Raw genomic sequence first — 21,602 nt, 5'->3', positions numbered from 1 at the left:
GGATTATTTCCAACTCTCACTACATGTCAGTGTGTTCTGTGTGCCTCCAGTGAGTGTTTCCCTTTATATGGGTCGTTTCCCCCAAGCTTTGCGTGGCGGTGGTTCCAGCCCGGAACTGATGACTGTGTGGTGTTTCATTATTTGGTTGGTGGGTAGGGCCTTTCCCATCGTCAGCGGGACTACAAAAATGGTGGTGGGTGGATAGCCTGCTGCCTGTTTCTCATGTGCTTCATTATTTGGAGGTCCGGGCTGCCAGCCTGTTGGTGGTAGTTACCGCCACCGCCGGGGGTGCGGTGTTTCTCACCATGTTCATAACGACCACCTATGTTCTTGATAAGATAGAGGTATTTCTAGATATGCATATGCTCTATATTGTGCAGGTATGTTTGCAGGTGTGTAGTGGTGAAATGTATTTGTGTTCCCATCAGCTGCTGGAAATATGACCCAAGAATAAAACATTTCTGTTCTATAGGCTGGATGACTCAACAACAAATGTAACTGGACCCCCCCCGGGACATTAGGCCATGTGCCAATATATATGCAGTAAGGAGTGGTCTCATAATGACTGCAATTGCTACCTGTTGCAGGTTTGCCATGATGAACAGAAAATGTTTGTTCAGAGATAAGCACACCAAATGGGGATTATCCTTTTACAGTTCAAGCTTGAACAACCTACAGTGTTAGTTAGGTACGCCCTACTTAGCTGAGGAGGAAAATCCTCAATTCCACGGACGTCTTCGTATATAGTACTGAGGTGTCTTTGCATGTAGTGAGACAGAGATACTCAGGAGGACCTGAAAATTAGTGCCTGACCAAACGTTGGGGGCGCCATGTCACGTAGTCTCTCATTATCCTAATGAGACTACTGGATTTGGGTGGCAGAATCACTTGCGCTGTGAGGGACTGAGTCTGATCTCACTACAGGTGACACCTGTCGGCCTAATCCGGGTTTTGTTCCAGCTAACTAGCAGTGCCTCATCTCCACCCAAGAGAAGACATGGTTGGGCAACCGAGCACATGACACAATTGACTCCTCAGGGAAATCTTGGTCACTCAGATCCCATCCGTTTCTCTCAGTTACATTAGTCTTACGTATGCAAGGACAATCAGAGGCAGCGTATAGTTCAATATGGTTTTATTGAAGGTACTGCGTCTTAGATAATAAAGCATGTATTGCAAAAACTGTACAATGAAGCATGACAGGATTAAAATTGTGACAAGGAGAGTGAAACATAAAAATAACCCTATCATATTGTCACTAAGATCATTAAGAATAGCTCCTACCTAGGCTATGTTAGAACACAGCATGTTAAGCTCTAATTCTGCCCTTCAGGTTCCCCTGGGAAAACATCATCCCTCATACCTGAGCAAGAGGCCTGTAGCTCTACACAAGCAGCTGCAGCGAAGCACTCAGCAATGAGCATACAGTCGTAGTCATCTGGATGGAGGCTCCCTCTAATGTACATGAGTCAAAGTAGTGTTTTTACAATAAAACAGCTGATATTCCAAGAAAGGAGCCCCATGTAAGAGTGTGTATGTTTCTGTGAACATTAGAGACAAAGCTTACCACGTTTGCCGGCAACCTATCTTACTGCAGTCTTGAAAAAAGAACAGAGTGAAAAAAATGTTTATTGTTAGAAACTGGGTCTTTGGTTGGCAGTCAGGTTACCCCCTGTCCAAGCAAGGACCCTCACTCTAGTCAGGGTAAAAGCTAACCCCCACTCACCCCCTTGGTAGCTTGGTACGAGCAATAGGCTTAACTTCAGAGTTCTGGGTGTTAAGTATTTGTACCACCACACACAGTAACTTAATGAAAACACTACAAAATGACACAACACAGGTTTAGAAAAATAGAAAATATTTATCTAAACAAAACAAGACCAAAACAACAAAAATCAACAATACACAAGTCAAGTTATCACAAAAAATGCAAAAAGAGTCTTCATGTAATTTTAATGTACCTTGGGTGCGTCAAAAATAACCCCGCACTGGTGAGTGTGAATCAAAAAGGGCTTGCAATGCATCAATTTCACTCACAAGCGACACCTTGCGCTGTTTCTACTATAGTCGGGTCGGCGTGCGTCGTTTTTTTTCTCCGCAGGAGAGCGATGCATCAATCCAGTCAACACTCTCGGGCCGGGCAGGCCCTACGTCGTTTTTACACGCCCAGCGGTGTTTGCATCGGAAATCCAGCCGCACGATGATCCCAAAACCACGCAGCGCAGGTTGTGATCTCACCAGCCTCCATCAGCTATGCTGAGCATTGTTTCCCCAGCTCCGGGTGTCGATCTTTCGGTCATGTTGTAGGCGAGCGTCGATTTTCAACCACAAAGCTTGCGGCGCATTGATTTTTCAGCCGCAGATCGGAGTCGGTCGATCTTTTACCCGCACAGCAGTCTGTGCGTGGATTTCTCACTCTTGGGCTGCCAGCTTCTCTTCTCAAGGTCCCAGGAACTGGATAGGCACCACTTGGCTGAGTAGGAGTCACTCCAGAGGCTCTAGGTGCTGGCAGAGAGAAGTCTTTGCTGTCCATGAGACTTCAAACAACAGGAGGCAAGCTCTAAATCAAGCCCTTGGAGATCTTCAGAAGAAGGAAGGCAAGACAAAGTCCAGTCTTTGTCCTCTAGCACAGGCAGAAGCAGCAACTGCAGGATAGCTCCACAAAACACAGTCACTGGCAGGGCAGCTCTTCAGCTCTTCTCCAGGTAGAGGTTCCTCTTGGTTTCCAGAAGTGTTCTAAAATCTGTGGTTTTGGGTGCCCTTCTTATACCCATTTTGCCCTTTGAAGTAGGCTTACTTCAAAGAAAAGTCTCTTTTGCTTGTGAAATCCTGCCATGCCCAGGCCAGGCCCCAGACACACACCACGGGGTTGGGGACTGCATTGTGTGAGGGCAGGCACAGCCCTTTCATGTGTAAGTGACTACTCCTCTACCCTGCCTAGCACAGATAGCTCATCAGGAAATGCAGACTACACCACAGCTCCCTGTGTGTCACTGTCTAATAAGAGGTGCAACCAGCCCAACTGTCAAACTGACCCAGACAGGGAATCCACAAACAGGCAGACTCACAGAAATGGTTTAAGCAAGAAAAGCTTCACTTTCTAAAAGGGGCATTTTCAAACACACAATCTTAAAATTAACTTTACTAAAAGATGTATTTTTAAATTGTGAGCTCGGAGACTACAAACTCCACATGTCTATCTGCTCCCAAAGGGAATCTACACTTTAATCAGATTTAAAGGTAGCCCCCATGTTAACCTTTAAGAGGGACAGGCCTTGCAACAGTGAAAAACAAATTTAGCAATATTTCACTGTCAGGACACATACAACACATTACTATGGCCCTCATTCCGACCGCCAGGGCCGCGGGCAACGGAAGCACCGCCAACAGGCTGGCGGTGCTTCAGTGCCCATTGCCGCGGTCAGAAAAGGGGATCCGGCGGTTTCCCGCCGGATTTCCCCTGGATGGGCTGAACCTCCATGGCGGCGCTGCAAGCAGCGCCGCCATGGGGATTCCGACCCCCTTCCCGCCAGCCTGTTTCGGGAACGGGTGTCGTGGGGCCCCTGGGGGGCCCCAGCATGATTTTCACTGTCTGCACAGCAGACAGTGAAAATCGCGACGGGTGCAACTGCACCCGTCGCACCCCTGCAACACCGCCGGCTCCATTCGGTGCCGGCCTCTGTGTTGCAGGGCCTTTCCCGCTGGGCCGGCGGGCGCTCCCTTGGCGGGCGCCGGCCGGCCCAGCAGGAAAGTCGGAATGGCCTCCGCGGTCTTCTGACTGCGGAGCGGCCATTTGGCGGTTTCCCACCAGGCGGGCGGCGTCCGCCGCCCGCCCGGGTCAGAATGACCCCCTATATGTCCTACCTTAACTATACACTGCACCCTGCCCTTGGGGCTACCTACGACCTACCTTAGGGGTGTCTTACATGTAATAAAGGGAAGGTTTAGGCCTGGCAAGTGGATACACTTACCAAGTCGAATTTACAGCTAAAAACTGCACACACAGACACTGCAGTGGCAGGTCTGAGACATGGAAACAGAGCTACTTTTGTGGGTGGCACAACCAGTGCTGCAGGCCCACTAGTAGCATTTGATTTACAGGCCCTGGGCCCCTCTATTGCACTTTACTAGGGACTTACTAGTGAATCTAATATGCCAATCGTGGATAAGACAATTACATACACATCTTGTATAGGAGCACTTGCACTTTAGCAGTGGTTAGCAGTGGTAAAGTGCCCAGAGTAACAAAAACAGCGAAAACAGAGTCCAGAACACATCAACAACCTGGAAAACAGAGGCAAAAAGTTAAGGGACACCACACCAAGGATGAAAATTCTAACACTTGTTTAAGAATGCAGTGCTGGCCTAGACAAAGAACAGCTAAATGGAGAAATAAAACAAGACCGCAAATGTGGCTGTTGTTAAAATAATAAAAACAAAGCTGAATAATAATAACGTGTATGAAGCTGTAACTAAAATGGCTACACAACAGATGGATGCACAATCCTTCCAAAAGTTGCACTATCTTTGATGTTACCCCTGACATTGGAACTCCAGGGAGTGGGCCTGTTGCCTTTAATGGATCAATGCATAATACTTCTGAAAGTTGAACTAGTTCCAATGTTACTCATGATACTGCTGCAATTGGAATGCTATGTAGGAACGTGTCGGGTTCACAGCAGAAGAGCACAATGGCTGACTGGATTGATTTTGTGACCAAGTATTGAATACTCTGGTGGTCATTGCAAGGCCGGCGGTAAAAATTCTGAAATTACGACGTGGCGGAAACCGCCAACAAAGACAGCCACTTTAACACTCCGACCGCCACGGCGGTACAAACAAACAGCGTGGCGGTCACCGCCAACAGACAGACGGGAGACAATGTACCGCCTACACTATTACAACCCACCAATCCGCCACCTTTTCCGGGGCGGATTCACCGCGGATAAAAGCACGGCGGAAACAGGAATTCCGAAGTGAAAACACTCACCTCTACACACCCCACGAGGAATGAGGACACCATGAACTCCAAATTCTCCCTGCGACAGTCTTCCTGCTCCTCTACCAGGAGCACGAACGCCGGTGGTGAAGACCACGGTGAGTACTGCGCTTACGACACAGGGGAGGGGGGAGGGAAAAAACAGGGACACACACACGCAACACCCCCACCGTCACCCACTACAACACACACACTAATGCATATTGATACATCACAGTTACACCCTCCAACCCCCCGGAAGAATGCAAAGACAGTAGAAAATGAGTGTAACCATTGTAACATATTAAAATCAAGTAGGCAAAAATATATATATACACCATGTACAAAATATATATATACCAAGCATAGTAGTCCAGGTAGTGCTCCAATTAAGTCAGTGGAACACTGGGCCCACATGGTATGGGCGAGGCCCACACAAGATCCCCGACCATGACGGAGAGAAACCTTCACTGGCTCCCCGTGGACAAGAGGATCACTTTCAAGCTTCTTACCCACGCCCACAGAGCACTCCGCGACACCGGACCAGCCTAACTGAACAACAGACTCAGCTTCTACACCCCCACCCGTCAGCTCCACTCCGCAAACCTCGCCCTCGCCGACGTTCCCCGCATCCGAAGAAAGACCTCCAGCGGCAAATCCTTCTCATACCTCGCCGCCAAAACTTGGAACACCCTCCCCACCAACCTACGACAGACCCAGGACCTGCTCACCTTCAGAAGACTCCTCAAGACCTGGCTCTTCGATCGGTAGCGGCCCGCCCCCCCCTCCACCCCAGCGCCTTGAAACCCTCACGGGTACGTGGAGCGCTTTATAAATCCAGTGATTGATTGATTGATTGATTGATTGCAGGGGCATCAGAGAGCAACAAAACAGGCAACTCAGGGGGAGGGAAAGGGGGGGCACCTCAGCCGTTTGAGTGCACGACGCCAAATCCACGAGGGGGCCACATGCCCACTGTACAATCCTGGGGAGTGCAAAGCCACAGTCTCTCAAGTCTATACAGTGTGTGGGTTGCCCACTGTTCCATCCTGGGGAGTGCAAAGCCACAGTCTCTCAAGTCTCTACAGTGGGTGGGTTGCCCACTGTTCCATCCTGGGGAGTGCAAAGCCACAGTCTCTTAAGTCTCTACAGTGTGTGGATTGTCCACTGTTCCATCCTGGGGAGTGCAAAGCCACAGTCTCTCAAGTGGATAACAGTCTCCACTGGTTCTGCAGGGGGCATTGTGCCCTGAGTGCTTCATCCTGCTAAGGACAGAGGTAGTGGATGGATCTCTCCACTGGTTCTGGAGGGGGCATTGTGCCCAGAGTGCTTCATCCTGCTAAGGACAGAGGTAGTGGATGGATCTCTCCACTGGTTCTGGAGGGGGCATGGTGCCCAGAGTGCTTCATTCTGCCCCTGACGGACTCAGTAGCGTCAGTTCCCTTGGCGCTCATGGGCCAGCGGTGCTTGAGACGGTGGTGCCCTGTTCAGCGGTGCTTGAGATGGCGGTGCCCTGTTCAGCGGTGCTTGAGACGACGGTGCCCTGTTCAGCGGTTCTTGAGGCGGCGGTGCCCTGTTCAGCGGTGTTTGAGGCGGCAGTGCTCTGTTCAGCGGTGCTTGAGACGGCAGTCTCCATTGCAGTGACTCAGCTGCTGGCGGACCTTCATGGCCCAGCGGGGCTTTTGCTGGCAGTCCTTCATGGCCCATCGGGGCTTTTGCTGGCGGTCCTTCATGGCCCAGCGGGCCTTCTGCTGGTGGTCCTTCATGGCCCAGCAGGGCTTGTGCTGGCGGTGGCCTCCTGGGCAGCTGGGCTGGTGCTGGCGGTGGCCTCCTGGGCAGCTGGGCTGGTGCTGGGGGTGGCCTCCTGGGCAGCTGGCCTTGTGCTGGCGGTGGCCTCCTGGGCAGCTGGGCTGGTGCTGGCGGTGGCCTCCTGGGCAGCTTGGCTGGTGCTGGCGGTGGCTTCCTGGGCAGCTTGGCTGGTGCTGGCGGTGGCCTCCTGGGCAGCTGGGCTTGTGCTGGCGGTGGCCTCCTGGGCAGCTGGGATGAGGGTTGTCTTCTTCGCCGTGCTGCTCTTCCCAGACTTGCTGACTTTCTTGTGCCCCTTCCCCACCTTGGAAGGTGTCGCAGCTGACTCCACACTCCCACCTGTACCCCTGGCAGCGGCTTTGGTGGCTGGAGTCTTCCCCCTCTCCCGCCGGGCTCTGGCCAACTTCTGATGCTTCACAGGTGGGGGACTGTCTGTGCTGTGGCTCCGTGCCACACTGGCTGCCCTGGTGGCCGGTGCACTCCAGATTCCGGTGACTACAGGCACCACTGGTCCCAGAGATGTTGTGGCTGAGGTGCTACTTCGGGACCTATGAGACGGACGGGGTGGGGGAGGTGTGGGAAAGAGGTCAAGGTTGGACAGGAAAAGTTTTTGGGACACACTGGGACAGGGTAGCTGGAGGGGGTTTGGGAGTGGAGGAAGAGGTTGTGGTTGTAGGAGGTGTTCGTTTGGTGACTTTGGGTGAAGGTGCATGCGCTGGAGGCTGTCGTGAGGTGGATGGCTGTTGGGTGGGTGTGTGCCTGCGTTTGTGTATCTTGGGAGGGGGCGTCACAGACACACTGGGAGAGGACACAGGGGACGTGTGAATGGTAGTGGGGGTGGTGACTGCACGTGAGCGGGTGTGGTGGTGGGTGTGCTGGAGAAGGACGTAGTGGCTGTAGAGTTAGTGCATGCAGGTGTGAGTGTAGATGAGACAGGGAGGGAGGAGGGAGATGAGGAGGAGGGAGACACAGTGGAGGCAGTGGATGTTGGTGTGTCTGCATGTGTCTGCATGTGTGTGATGCTTGCGTGAGTGCCTGTGGGATGTGTGGTGCTTATGTTTGCCTGAGCTTCCCTTGTGTGTTGACGTGTGTGCATGCTGGTCTGTAGGTGTGCTTGGGATAGGCTGAGGTACAGGCGATTGGGTCGGGGTGGAGGAAGTTGGAGGGGGGAGGCTAGACACAGGGACAATGGCTGCCATCAGTGCTGAGGCCAGAGTCTGAAAAGCTCGCTGAAGGGCCGTCTGACCAGATTGAATGCACTCCAGGAATGCAACTGCCTTTCTACACCCTGGATGGCATTCAAAATGGTAGACTGCCCAACAGTGAGGGACCTGAGGAGGTCAATGGCCTCCTCACCGAGGGCAGCAGGGGTGACTGGGGCAGGGCCTGAGGTGCCTGGGACGAAGGTGATGCCCACCCTCCTGGGTGAGCGGGCATGGGGCGAAGGCTGAGGGGCTGCTGGGAGGGCGGTGCTGGAAGGGGGGGTGGAGGCTGTACCTGTAGATGGGGGGGCACAGATGTTGCCGACACCACAAGGAAGCTCCCATCAGAGGACGAGTCCGTGTCACTGGTCTCAGCTCTTGTCCCCGCCGTGGATCTCCCCTCGCCCTCCGTCCCACTGGTGAAGTCCGATTCCGTAGTGTGGCCCTCCATGGCCATGTGGGATGCAGCCCCCTCGTGCTCCGGTGCCACTGCTCCTCCGCCTGATGATGCTAATGCACACAAGAACAGGGAGAACACCAAAAAGGGGGGGGACGACAGAAGAAAGACATGTTGAGTGCATGCATTATCGCTACCGTTGGCGGACAGGACAGACACAGAAGCCCCCTGCATTACGCCGCGCTCTTGGGCTCCACTGTTCAATTCCTGGGAAATGGCCTACTAGGCTATGGACGACATCTCAACACATGGATGCCACAGGGGCATGACTAGGTGTACTTGGCACTCTACAGAGGTGCGCTGGGGTGCCACATGGCCTGCCTTACGGAGGGACCTTGCCTATGGAACTCGCCCTGGCCTAGGGAAACCCACAGCCCACCTCCCCCACCCAGACCCCTCCACTGCGCGCAAAATCAGCAGGATGAGAGTGTACTCATCCCCTTGTGGCTGCTGTGATGCCCTCAAGTGCCCATCCAACTCCGGGTACGCCACCGCCAGGATCCTGAACATCTGGGGGGTCATGGTGCGATGGGCACCCCACCCACGTTGGGAGGCCATCCCCAGCTGAGCCTCCACCGTCTTCTTGCTCCAGCGGTGAATGTCCTCCCATCTTTTCCGGCATTGGGTGCTCCGTCTGTGGTAGACCCTCAGGGTCCGGACGTCCTTGGCGATGGCACGCCAAATATGTTTTTTCTGGTGGGCGCTGACCTACATGATTTGTACAGGGGGAAGAGAAAGTTATTACCAACTGCACCTTCAAAGTGATTGGCCCCCATCCCTACCATTGCCATGTGGCACATGCACTCACCGACGTTTCATCCACGCCGCACTCTCCCCCCTTCCTTCTTACATCCACCCCTCTCCACACAGACATAGCCCATAGAGCATGCTCCCAGTGTACTTTCCTGTTTGTCTGGAGGACCGTAGAGTAGCGTGTACTGGGGGAGAACCCCGTCCACGAGTTTCTCCAACTCCTCCGATGTGAAGGCAGGGGCCCTTTCCCCAGACACTCGAGCCGTTGTCTCTTCCAGACCGAGGTCACAGCAGCACTTGCAGTGTAGGTCCTCTCCTGTCGAAGATCAGGTATCAAGTGATTGTACAGATAGAAAATGGCGGTCACGTCCGCGGCGGTGCGTACCGTCACTGCTGGCGTACATCGTCATTGGCTCCTGGGACCCATAGGGTCCAATGTTAACCAATGCAGCATTGCGCCGTGGTCTTTGACCGCCTACCGCGACGGTGTACAACGGCAGCGCAGTTACCTCACATCTCATTGTCCCACTTTAGAGGTCAGGCAGCCGCCATTTCAGGGGTCCACATGGCTTCATTTTCAACTTCGTCACACATACTTAGTCCTAGACTCAACACACATACAGGCCACTTTTTTTATTACGAATGGTGTTCTGTGTAAGCTGTGGGTACGTACCTCTGAGTTGTCTGACTCTGTGCTCGCTGTTATCCTTCATAGGCACCGCCCTGTGGGACATGTGAGTAGATGGCGGCTTCCTCTGGTGTACCGACCGTTGGTGGACCTGTCGACAATGGAGGAAAGACATGTGATAATTACATACAGGCTTCACCGTGCCACAATCCAGGAACTGTGTACCCAGTTGGAGCCAGACCTGATGTCAGCTATCCGCCATCCCACAGGAATCCCCCCTCAAGTGCAGGTCCTGTCAGTGCTCCATTTCCTTGCAAGTGGGTCATTTCAAACAACAGTGGCCATAGCATCAGGGATGTCTCAGCCTATGTTCTCCAACGTGTTGTCCAGAGTGTTGTCTGCCCTGCTGAAACACATGCGGAGCTACATCGTTTTCCCTCAGGTGGAGGATTTGCCTACAGTGAAAGGTGATTTCTATGCCCTGGGACATATCCCCAACATCATGGGTGCCATTGATGGGACACATGTGGCTTTGGTACCCCCCCACAGGAGTGAACAGGTGTACAGAAACCGGAAGAGTTATCATTCGATGAATGTACAGATGGTATGTTTGGCCGACCAGTACATTTCCCATGTGAATGCCATGTTCTCTGGCTCAGTGCATGATGCCTACATCCTGTGGAATAGCAGCATCCCTTATGTGATGGGTCAACTCCAGAGGCACCGTGTGTGGCTATTAGGTGAGCACCTGGAAGCTAGTCAGTGGGAATGGTTGTCTGGGTCTGGGGATATCCCACCAGGTTAGTGTGTGTCTCACAGTTGTCCCTCACCATTTGCAGGTGACTTTGGTTACCCCAACCTGTCATGGCTACTGACCCCAGTGAGGAATCCCAGGACAAGGGCAGAGGAACGCTACAATGAGGCCCATGGGTGAACTAGGAGGGTGATCGAGCGGACCTTCGGCCTCCTGAAGGCCAGGTTCAGGTGCCTCCATATGACAGGTGGATCCCTATTCTACTCACCAAAGAAGGTGTGCCAGATCATCGTGGCCTGCTGTCTGCTTCACAACTTGGCTTTGCGACGACAGGTGCCTTTTCTGCAGGAGGATGGTCCAGATGGCGGTGTTGTTGCAGCTGTGGAGCCTGTGGACAGTGAAGACGAGGAAGCAGAGGAAGAAGACATGGACAACAGGGACTCAGTGATCCAGCAATATTTCCAGTGAGACACAGGTAAGAATACAAACCTGCCTACCACATGTACTTTAACACTACTACCTCTCTACTGTCTGTCATTTTCACCCAGTGTATGGTCACTGAGTTGTCAGTTTCCCTTACGATTTCACAGATGTGGGTCCCACTGTGTGACATCTGCTTTGATTCCTCATGGACTAGTGCTGTGTGACATAGGTATGTTGACATTACCAATGAAAAAGCTTTTTGCCACAGTAATTGCTAATACAGTATTCCGAAATCACAGACAGACTCCAGATTGTTTTGTGCTTTAAGGGTGTTTATTTCAGTGCTCAATATTGGAGTTGTAAAATGGTGAGGGGTGATGGCGGTGGAATGTCCATGGCAGAGTCCAGTCTATTAGTCTCACAGGTGCATTGCCCATATGGGCATAGGAAGTGGAGCTGAGGCAGTTTAAGGATGGACAGGGTGACAAAGTGGGACAGAAGGATAATATTCAGGGTGGTCTCATTTATTGGCGGGGGTCTTGGCATCGTTCTCTGTCTTTGTCCTGTATCTCAGGGACCGTTTGCGAGGTGGTTCTCCCTCTGCAGGGGGTGGGGTGCTGGTGTGGTGGTCCTGTGGCGGTGTCTCCTGTCCACTAGCGCCGGCGGAGGAGGTGGGCAGTTCATCGTCCAGGCTGGTGTCAGGGGCCCCTTGTAGTGCCACAGTGTCCCTCCTGGTGTTGAGTACTTCCTTCAGCACCCCTACGATGGTGCCCAGGGTGGAATTGATGGTTCTGAGTTCCTCCCTGAAGCCCATATACTGTTCCTCCTGCAGGCGCTGGGTCTCCTGAAACGTGGCCAGTACTGTTGCCATTGTCTCCTGGGAGTGGTGGTAGGCTCCCATGATGGAGGAGAGGGCCTCGTGGAGAGTGGGTTCCCTGGGCCTGTCTGCCCCCTGTCGCACAGCAGCCCTCCCAGTTCCCCTGTGTTCCTGGGCCTCCGTCCCCTGGACCGTGTGCCCACTACCACTGCCCCCAGGTCCCTGTTGTTGTTGGGGTGGTGGGTTAGCCTGGGTTCCCTGTAGTGGTGGACACACATCTGATTGACGTGTCCTGGGGACGGAGGTATGGGCCCGCTGGGTGGGTGCTGTGCTGGTGTTTCCAGATGGGGGAAGCTCTGTAGTGGCCTTTGACTGGGTGTGGGGAACCGACTGTCCCGAGGTCCCCGATGGGCCGGGTTGGTCATCTAGATCCAGTTGGACAGAGATGCTGTCATCACTGTGGGCCTCTTCTGTTGGTGGTGTGGACATGTGTGGACCCTCCTGTCCGGTGACGTTGGGTAGGGGTCCTGCAGGTGTATAAAAGGATGTTTATTACATCTGTGTGTGTTATGGTGTGCAATGGGTGGGTGACCGTGTACCCCAGTGCTAGCATTCCTGTGTGGGACCTTGTGTGATGATGGTTTAGGGGGGTGTATGGGTATGTGCAGTGGCCATGCATTGGTGATGGGTGTCCATGCTTTGTTGTTGCATGCAGGGCTTGGTGTTAGGATGTGTGGTTTGTGATGTTGGGACACTTGTGAGGAGTTAGAGTGATCGGGGTGAGAGTGGGGGAATGTGGTGGCATGGAGGTAGGGTGGGGGATGTAATAGTTAAGATTTGACTTACCAGAGTCCATTCCCCCACCTGCTCCTGCGAGGCCCTCAGGATGCAGAATCGGCAAGACCTGCTCCTCCCATGTTGTTAGTTGTGGGGGAGGAGTTGTGGGTCCGCCGCCAGTCCGCTGAACCGCCAGGTGGTGTCTGGAGACCACGGAACGCACCTTCCCCCGTAGGTCATTCCACCTCTTCCTGATGTCCTCCCGATTTCTTGGGTTCTGTCCCACTGCTTTGACACTGTCCACTATTCTTCGCCATAGCTCCATCTTCCTTGCAATTGAGGTGTGCTGCACCTGTGCTCCGAATAGTTGTGGCTCTACCCAGTCGATTTCCTCCACCATGACCCTGAGCTCCACCTCCGAGAAGCTGGGGTGTCTTTGCCATGCCATGGGGTGGTGTAAGTGATGTGTGGGGTGGTGTGTGTGGTGATAAGTGTGCTGATATGTAGTGGTGTGTAGTGTGCGGTGCGTGGAAGGTATGTGGGTGCTGGTGTTGTGTGCCTGTGGATGCTAGTGTTGTTGATGGTGGAGTCTCTCTTTGGCTTTCGTTCGTGATTTGTGGTCATAAGGGTTTGTGGGTGATGTGGGTGTGTGTTTTATATTGTATTGAGTGTGTGGTAGTGGTGTGTGTATGTGTATCAGGTGTGTGCATTTCGATTTGTCCAATGTGGTGGTGTTTTGTAAATGTGTGTGTATTTTGAGCGCGGCGGTGTGTACCGCCAATGGAATACTGCGGTTGAAAGACCGCCACGTGGATTCGTGTATCGTGATAGTGTGGGTGTATTTCTGTTGGTGTGACAGTGGAGGATTTATCACTCACCTTTGGTGTGGCGGACTTGTGTTGGTGTCTGAATTTTGGCGGATTCCAAGCTCTGTGTCATAATAGCTGTGGCGGACTTCTGCGGCCGTGGCGGTGTGTTGGCGGTCTTCTGCATGGCGGTACGCGGCTTTTACCGCCAATGTTGTAATGACCGTCTCTGTCTCTAGGAGACATAGGTAGTTACTCTAATTCATTTAAATTGATACAGGGCCTTCCACACTCCCGCCGTACCATCTAACACTGGGAGACCGAAGGGGGGCATATGTAGTTATGTTTCAAATGATCTGTCTTAAAATCTTCTACCAGATTGTCACCGTTGAACTTTCACCAACATGTGTGTCAGCACCAATTAACTTCTATAATAGTGTAAAAAAGGTGGATTTAAAATCTGTTCTGTGTAAATTGGATAAAGATCTCAAAATCATTGGTACCGGCACCAGCAAGGATGTGATCATATTGTGAGGCATGGATTTTAACATCGAATTGTGCAGCAAACCTTCAGAAAAAAACGTGGTTTAACTGACAGTGAGAACTCTGATCAATCACAGAGCCATTGTGGTAATAAATTAAAAGAACTCTTTTTTAACTATGATCAGGGTTTCTGGAATGAAATTTGTATCCCGCCTGCTCATTGCAGGTGTACATGTAATGAAAAAGGTGAGAATTATTTTAGACAGGTAGATTACGTATTGATTACCAATAGGCACTCTGCAAAGGTTTGAAAATTCATTACCAATCATAGCGCATGTAATGTCCACTACCCACAGAGCATCAATCTCGATCTTTTGATTAAAGACAAAATAACCCAGATGTCCAGCTTCAATTATTGCACTATAGGCAATATGGATAGTGCGAGCATTAATGGCCACTGTCCCAAATTGATCCTCATGAGTCCCAAATTGACTCTCTTGAGTTTTTAAAACCGCTAATAAAAGTAAAAAAGGACTCTTTGGAGGTCTGTTTAGATAATGATTCTAGTCCTGAGAAAGTTTTAGGGGCTTTTCAGATGATTGCAAGGGGGGGGTCAAGGATGACCTACTGGTTGTTAGAAAGGATATTAAACACAAGAATTAGGGGTAGTTTAATGGACCCTGTTTCAAAGCGCATAAAACATTGAGAGCTGTCTTGGATAAATCCCATTGCTGTACATATGAAATTCAGTCTGCTAGGACAAATTACAAGCAAGGGTTGAAACAGTGGAGAAATGGCTTTAGGGTAGAAGTCTGGGATTGACAGCAAGAGGCCAGCTAAGGTACAGATAATTCAGCATTCGGAATATGGGCTATGCCTGGAAATCACAACCAGTGAGTCAGATTTTATATCTTATTTTTCAGGCATTTATTTGAATTCTTTAGATGGGCAGGGTAGCAGTGACCAAGGGGTACTGGTTAGCAGTCCTGACATTTCCTCCCATTTCCCTATCAGTCTAACATTTACATTAGATGAAGTTCTTAAGGCCATACATGCTAATGAAGGACCTGTTTTTATTCCTGAAGACCTGCTCAAATCTAATACTTCTCTTTGGGGACCATTACTCACTCAAGTTTTAGAGGCCTGCTGCCAAATAGGTTTCTTGGAAACATGGTCAGACTCGCTTATTGTTCCTATCTTTAAAAAAGAGGGCCGGCATACCCAGCATGCTACCAGCCGATCTCTTTATTAAACTTGTTGGTCAAGGTATTGTCCTGGATAGATTACAGGTTTGGGCACAAGATACAAATATCTCATCTGATTTACAGTATGGATTCCAGTCTGGATTGGGGATAATTGAGCAGGGTCTTAACCTAAAGATGTTTGAGAAATATTTTCTGATTAAACAGGGTAACCTGTTTCTGGTCTTCGTTGACCTATCATCTGCCTTTGATTGTGTGGTTCACAATAAGTTTTGGTTGATTATGATGGATTTTGGTGTGGATCCCCCCATAGTACAGTTTCTTAGACAACTCTATCAAGGATGTAGGGGGAGGGTGTGGTATGGAATCAAGGGCGAGTGTACCCGGCCAATCAGCACCCATCCTCTTCTCATTACATATAAATAGTTTGGGTTGGGTGCTAGGTGCTGAATGCAACAATTTGACCCAAATTGGACACCAACCTGTCCCCACCCTCCTCCATGCTGACGATGCCATGCTCATTACCCACACGTCCCTGGACTCACAGCCACACACTTTGTATTTTATATAGAGGAATTAGGGTTATTAGTTAACTGGAGTAAGACTTTTGCCATAAGATTTGGGAAAAACAATTCCCAGGATCTAATGATAAGTGGCACCAGGATCTGTAACACTAAAACTTTTTTGTACCTGGGGATTTTATTTGTTCAGGATGGGACATGGACAAAGACTATAACCACTAGGAGGTTACAGTTTCTGAAAATTACTTTAGTGCTGCAAAACAAAAACTTGGAAAGAAACTGCCCTTGTAGATTCGAACTATTTACAAGGCAAAGTGCCTGTTGTATCACGCAGGTCTGTGGGGATATGCCAACTGCCATGCTTTACATTTGATAGAAAACGCATTCTTGAGATATTTTCTTTGTCTTCCCCCAAGTAGCCCTTCCTATGTGTGTCATACTGAGCTTGGGGTATCATTCTTAACTGATAGTTAAGATTCAGCCAATTCTACTGTGGTGCAAGATCTGGACTGCTGAGCATACAGGGCTGAATTGTGAGGTTATTAAAGACTGTCTCAGATCAACTTGAGCATTAAAAGTCCCATGGTTAATTTACAGTAAGAATTTCATGGGTGATCTGGGACTGCAAGAATATTTTAATCAGCCCAAAACCATGGAGTCTGTGGCAAGAAAGTCCTTAAAAAATTAGTGCCTGTCCCTCCTGGAAGAGATAAGATTGTCTGATGAACTCCCCAAGCCCAGTGAATTCCAAAATCAACTGGTATTAACATCTTACAGCATGCAACCTTATTTAAAAGAGGTGCAAACTGCCCAGCACATGTTTTTTAGCCCACTTTAGATTCAACATCTTCCATCATTTGATGGATTTTTCTAAAAATGAATGATTGGTCTCCTTTTTTAGAAAGATGTCCGTGTGACAGTGAGTCCACGCAAGGTACTTTTCATACCGTTTTATTCTGTAAATGTTACAATAGACAGAGGAAACTAATGAGTTTACTGTTAATGATGTCTCTTGATTTTGTTCAATGTAGGCCCACATATATGTTTTTAAACTCTTTGCCATCAGTTTTTATTTGTAATGTTATGTCAAAGGATTTGTGGGCCATCATAAAGAAAGATACTATAATTTTAATATGTTGATTGTTAGACCTTTTCATTTTAACACAATGTAATTGTTTTAGATGATGATAATCTGATTTTAACTGTTTCTTAAACTTTTTAATAGGTATGCTTTTTTTCATGCAAAAATCAAATAATGCTTATTCTGATTCTGATTTAGAAATCTTTTACTCCCCTTCAGCAGACTCTTGATTGAGCTTCTGATATGCTGATGCTTTCATTTTTTCCTAATTGTTTCCTAATTTAATTAATAACCTTCAGTCTGAGATTATCTTTTTTTAAAAATTATTTTTGTTCTTTTTGTGCTTTTTTAATTTTGTCCGCATGTGGGTGCACCCCACATATGCATTTCCTAATTTGGCCAGTTGTTGTGTCTTCCATTGCCCATCTTCACTTGATGATTTTGCTGAATTGAATTTATTGATGATTTCTAAACCGGAACAACATTGGATTTCTGTATTTCAGATATTCCTTTTAATATTATGTATTGTTCCTCTTGAATGCTTAGTTTTGTTAATGCTAGTTTGACTAAACTTTTTTTGTCGGCTTGGGCAACCCCTGGTGATATTGTATATCCATAACTTTGTATTGAAAATAATTTATTTGATTTTAATTTTGAGTTTGTAATAAATATCTTAATCTTATTTTTCATTGAAGCTTTCTTTGTATGGCCAAATGGGTCATACTGTTTAAAATTAATCCCTAGTGATTGAATTTAGTTTAATGGTCCTTCCACACTCTATTGCTGGATCAAAAGATCCTTGGACCTCTGTGAGCATTGATCCCTGCGAAGGATGAAAATGCTCCTCCAGATCTGGTAGCAGACTGATGGTTTCATCCCACTAGATGGTAGAACCAATTTTTTATAGTTCAAATATTTCCCACCCCATATTTTGTCCCATGGGCTGTTCCGGAGATTGAGGAAGCTCCAGCGTCGTACCTACAAATGACGGATGTGTGAGTATATTGGAGTTTTGCACTTGCATTGCTTTTGGTATGAAGATAGCGGTAAAATGTGATGTTGTGAAGCGTTTTGCAGAGTCATCGTACTCAAAGTGAGTACAGTGCTTATTGCAAAAAAATGACTGCAGTTGTTCTTGTTGACGGGTCCATAGAGGCGTAAGATCCCGGGGTAATGCACAAGTGTAGAAGACACTTGGTTAACTTATTGTTTGCAGTGGTGTACTTGTCATGAGATGTCATTGGCAGTGCCACTATGTTACTTGAGTGAATTTGAGTTGTGGTTTGATATCTAGTGACTCTTGAGGGCACATGGAGGATCTGTATCAACCAGAGTGAGAATTGCCAGTCAAGTTTCACTCACTGTGTGATTGAGAAAGCTACAATGGGAATGTATAAGCCTGTAAATGCTTTGAAATGTTTGAATTCCTGCCCGTAGTGTGTAGACAGGTTGTTGGTTTTCTAGTCACAATATTATTGCATTAGAGGTGGGTGAGTGTTGTATGAGAGACTTCAGTTGCCTCAACTTCAGTGGCTGGGAGAAGTGAGTGTGATGTTGTTTTGTGCCACACTGGTTAAATGATTTGAGTCCTCAAGGTACAGCAGGTGTGACATATGGCGATGATAGATCTGAAGAGACATCTGAGAGAGACAGAACAGTAAATGTGTCCAGATTGAACTTAGAGTTAAATGAAAGTTCAATTAAATGATTTTAGGAACGCTAGACATAGCTCAATTGGAAACTTATACACTTATCCTGTGCAAAGATGTTATCCAATGGGCAGGACAGGCTTATGAGAGATTAGCCAATGTGGCTGAGAAATATGATGTGGATTTAGAGAAATCTAAAACCCTAATGAGAAGTTACAGGTTAAAGTTCAGCACCAGAGACATTATTAACATGAGATCTCCTGGAATGAGCTTGCACATTAAGGAGTTGATTACCTATACACAGACATGGAGAGCATTGGATAAGTGAGAAGGCAGATGGGCAAAGAAAAGAGATCAGAAGAAAACAAAGCAAAATTTGTCTCCGGCAGGAGCAAATCAAGCTGAACACAAGGTGAAAATGATGCCTATGAGAGAAATACCAGGTGGACGTTATGTACACATCCCTTGGAGCAGGAGTGACATATTGTCGCTCACAAATGATTATCTGAGATTGAGAGAGAAACCAGTGCAGTGGTAAAACCAGACAGAGAGATTTGTGAAGCATTCAAAATGCCTCTGAGAAGATTTAAATACCCTGTTCTACGTTGTGGTTCCTGCTGATTTGTGGACTGAATGTAAAAGTAGTATTGATTGATTGTGAACCTCAGAGAGATCTATTTACAGGTGTGCTGTATGAAGATGTAATGAAACAGTATTGCAAGGTAATGGAATTTTCTAATAGAAGTGTCCCCGAAAGACATTGATTGGCAGAAGATTGACAGGACAGCTCAGGAAACCAAAGAGTTGATTCATGCATATTATGAGAGTCTTTTACAAACAGCATAGTGGTTCAGAGACCATGGAGACAAAAAATATTGGTAATTTCATGTTCAAATTTGTGTAAGGATTGAAACCAGACACTATGAAATTATTCAGCAGCACCTGATTTGTTTGCAGAACAAACCAAATGATGAAATCCTGTGGTATGCAAAATACTGCAATGATGAAATTGAATTGAAACAGAAGAAGCTAAAGGAAAAGGTGATGGTTATACAATTGAAGGCTGCACAGACAGTGAATCAGATCCCACAGATGACGGTGAATACAAGTGGATTGCAACGTGTGCAACAGCCGATGAACAATGTGGTTCAGCCAAGAGGTAGAGGAAGTGGTGTTCAGGTAGATCAGAGTGGAAATGTTGTTGACAATCAGACATTAAAAACAATGAATCCTTGTCATGTGTCTGGAAATCTGGGTCATTGGCGATGAGAGTGTCCCTATAATAATGTTAATAATTTGGTGCAGATTGCGGTGTTGCTCATACTCAAGGCAATAACCAAGCTTAAATACAGAGAGTTCAAAGACCCTGATACAAAATGTGAATGTGTCTTCAGGACAGCAGATGCGGTTGCCACAAGAAGACCCTATGGGCAGAAACAGCAGATGATTGTTCCTCAGTAGCAGTTGAATCAGGTCACAAATGCAAACATGAATGAGACAGCATCACAATACCCCTTGATAGATTTGAGTGAGGATGAGGTTTCAGATGTCCTCCAGCTAGAGAGCTCTGACTATGAAGATTGCATGTTGGTTGCATCCTTAGCAGTAGAGCAAAGTGGTCCCTATATAAATGCCAAAGTTATGGGACATGATGTGTCATTCTTGGTCAATAGTGGAGCTACATGTTCTAGTGTCAGAACCAGAAGCACCAAGCTTGACCATATCAGGAAGGAGAATTCAGGTTGTAGGAGTAGCACATAAGCACTTAAAGAATCCCGAAACAAAACATGTTCCAGTAAAAATAGGTTCATTTGAAGATGGACACCAATTTGTGGTGTGCGATTCAAGTCCTGTAAATCTGTTAGAACATGATTTGTTGCGAAAGCTAAACTGTTCCATTATCTGCACACTCCGAGGAATTGAAATCCAAACAAAGGAGGAAGAAGATGTGCCCTGCAAAATTATAGAATAATACCTGAGTGTCAAATTGTTCCCAAACATGACATGTGGTGATTTGCCCAAACATTTAAAAGTAACAGTTATATCTGAGGTTTGGGATTTTTTTCGTAAAGGAGATAGGACTCAATAATGGAATTGAGCCTATTTAAATAACAGTGATGTAAAATGCAGTGTATCCAAAGATAGCTCCATGTAATATCTCCCCAGAGACAATAGCAGGAACAACCCTCCTAAAAGATAGCCTGATTAAACAAGGCATTCTACATATCTTTGGGTAATACATATGCAGATGAAGTAGTGAGATACTGTGTTCTGAATTGCACTTTCTTTAATGAGGAGTGGGATAATAGAAATACTGATGTCAACATTTTTTTATGACCACCATTAATACCTGGAAAGAAGTTAAGAGATTGCAAGAGGAGGTGGCAGAGGTAGCACAGCAGAGTTGGGTTAGAGCAGGATGTGTTCAGAGAGATGATGTTTGGGTTTCAAGTGATGGGAAAGCAGTGCTGCCAAATAGCTTACTGTCCCCGATGGTAAAACATTACCATGGAAAGGCACACATAGGTAGGGATGCAATGATTAGAACAATTAGACAAACATGGTACAACCTCAGATTCAGAGAAATTGCAGAGGCAGTATGTCACAGATGTGTTACATGCCAGCAAATGAATGTAGGGAAGTGCACTGTTGTTACATTGAGACACATATGCAGATCAGGAGGACCTTTCAGTAGAATGCAACTTGATGTCATAGAACTGCCAGTGTGTAATGGATTGAGATACATTCTATATGTGGTTTGTGTCTTTTCTCACTGGGTCGTGGCTTGCCCAACCCAGAGAAATGATAGCTTCACAATAACAAAACTTTTATTGAGGGAGTTCGGCTTTCTGACTTCTCTGGAATCAGACAGTGAAACTCATTTCAACAGTGAGATCCTTAAATTGTTGTGTCTGGCTACAAGTTGAGCAAAGATTGCATTGCAGTTACATACCCGAGGCTTCAGGACTTGTAGGACAGATTAATTGAAACCTGAAGTCCAGACTGGTGAAAATATGTGCATCAACCACTTTGAAATGGTCAGAAGCATTGCCTCTTGTCTAAATGAGTATGTGCAGTACACCAAATAAAAAAACAGGACTATATCTGCATGACATCTTCATGGGGAAGGCCATGAGATTGCCAGCAGTGGCTGTAAATGTGCTTGTGAACATTACAGATGACTTGGCACTGGATTATTGTAAAGGACTGGCTGACGTGGTTCGCTTTTTGTCTCATCAGGTTGGAGAAGTCACTGCACAGCCAC

This window comes from Pleurodeles waltl, chromosome 3_2 (assembly GCF_031143425.1).
Source record: "Pleurodeles waltl isolate 20211129_DDA chromosome 3_2, aPleWal1.hap1.20221129, whole genome shotgun sequence".
NCBI lineage: Eukaryota > Metazoa > Chordata > Amphibia > Caudata > Salamandridae > Pleurodeles > Pleurodeles waltl.
Note: the sequence above shows the minus strand (reverse complement) of the source record.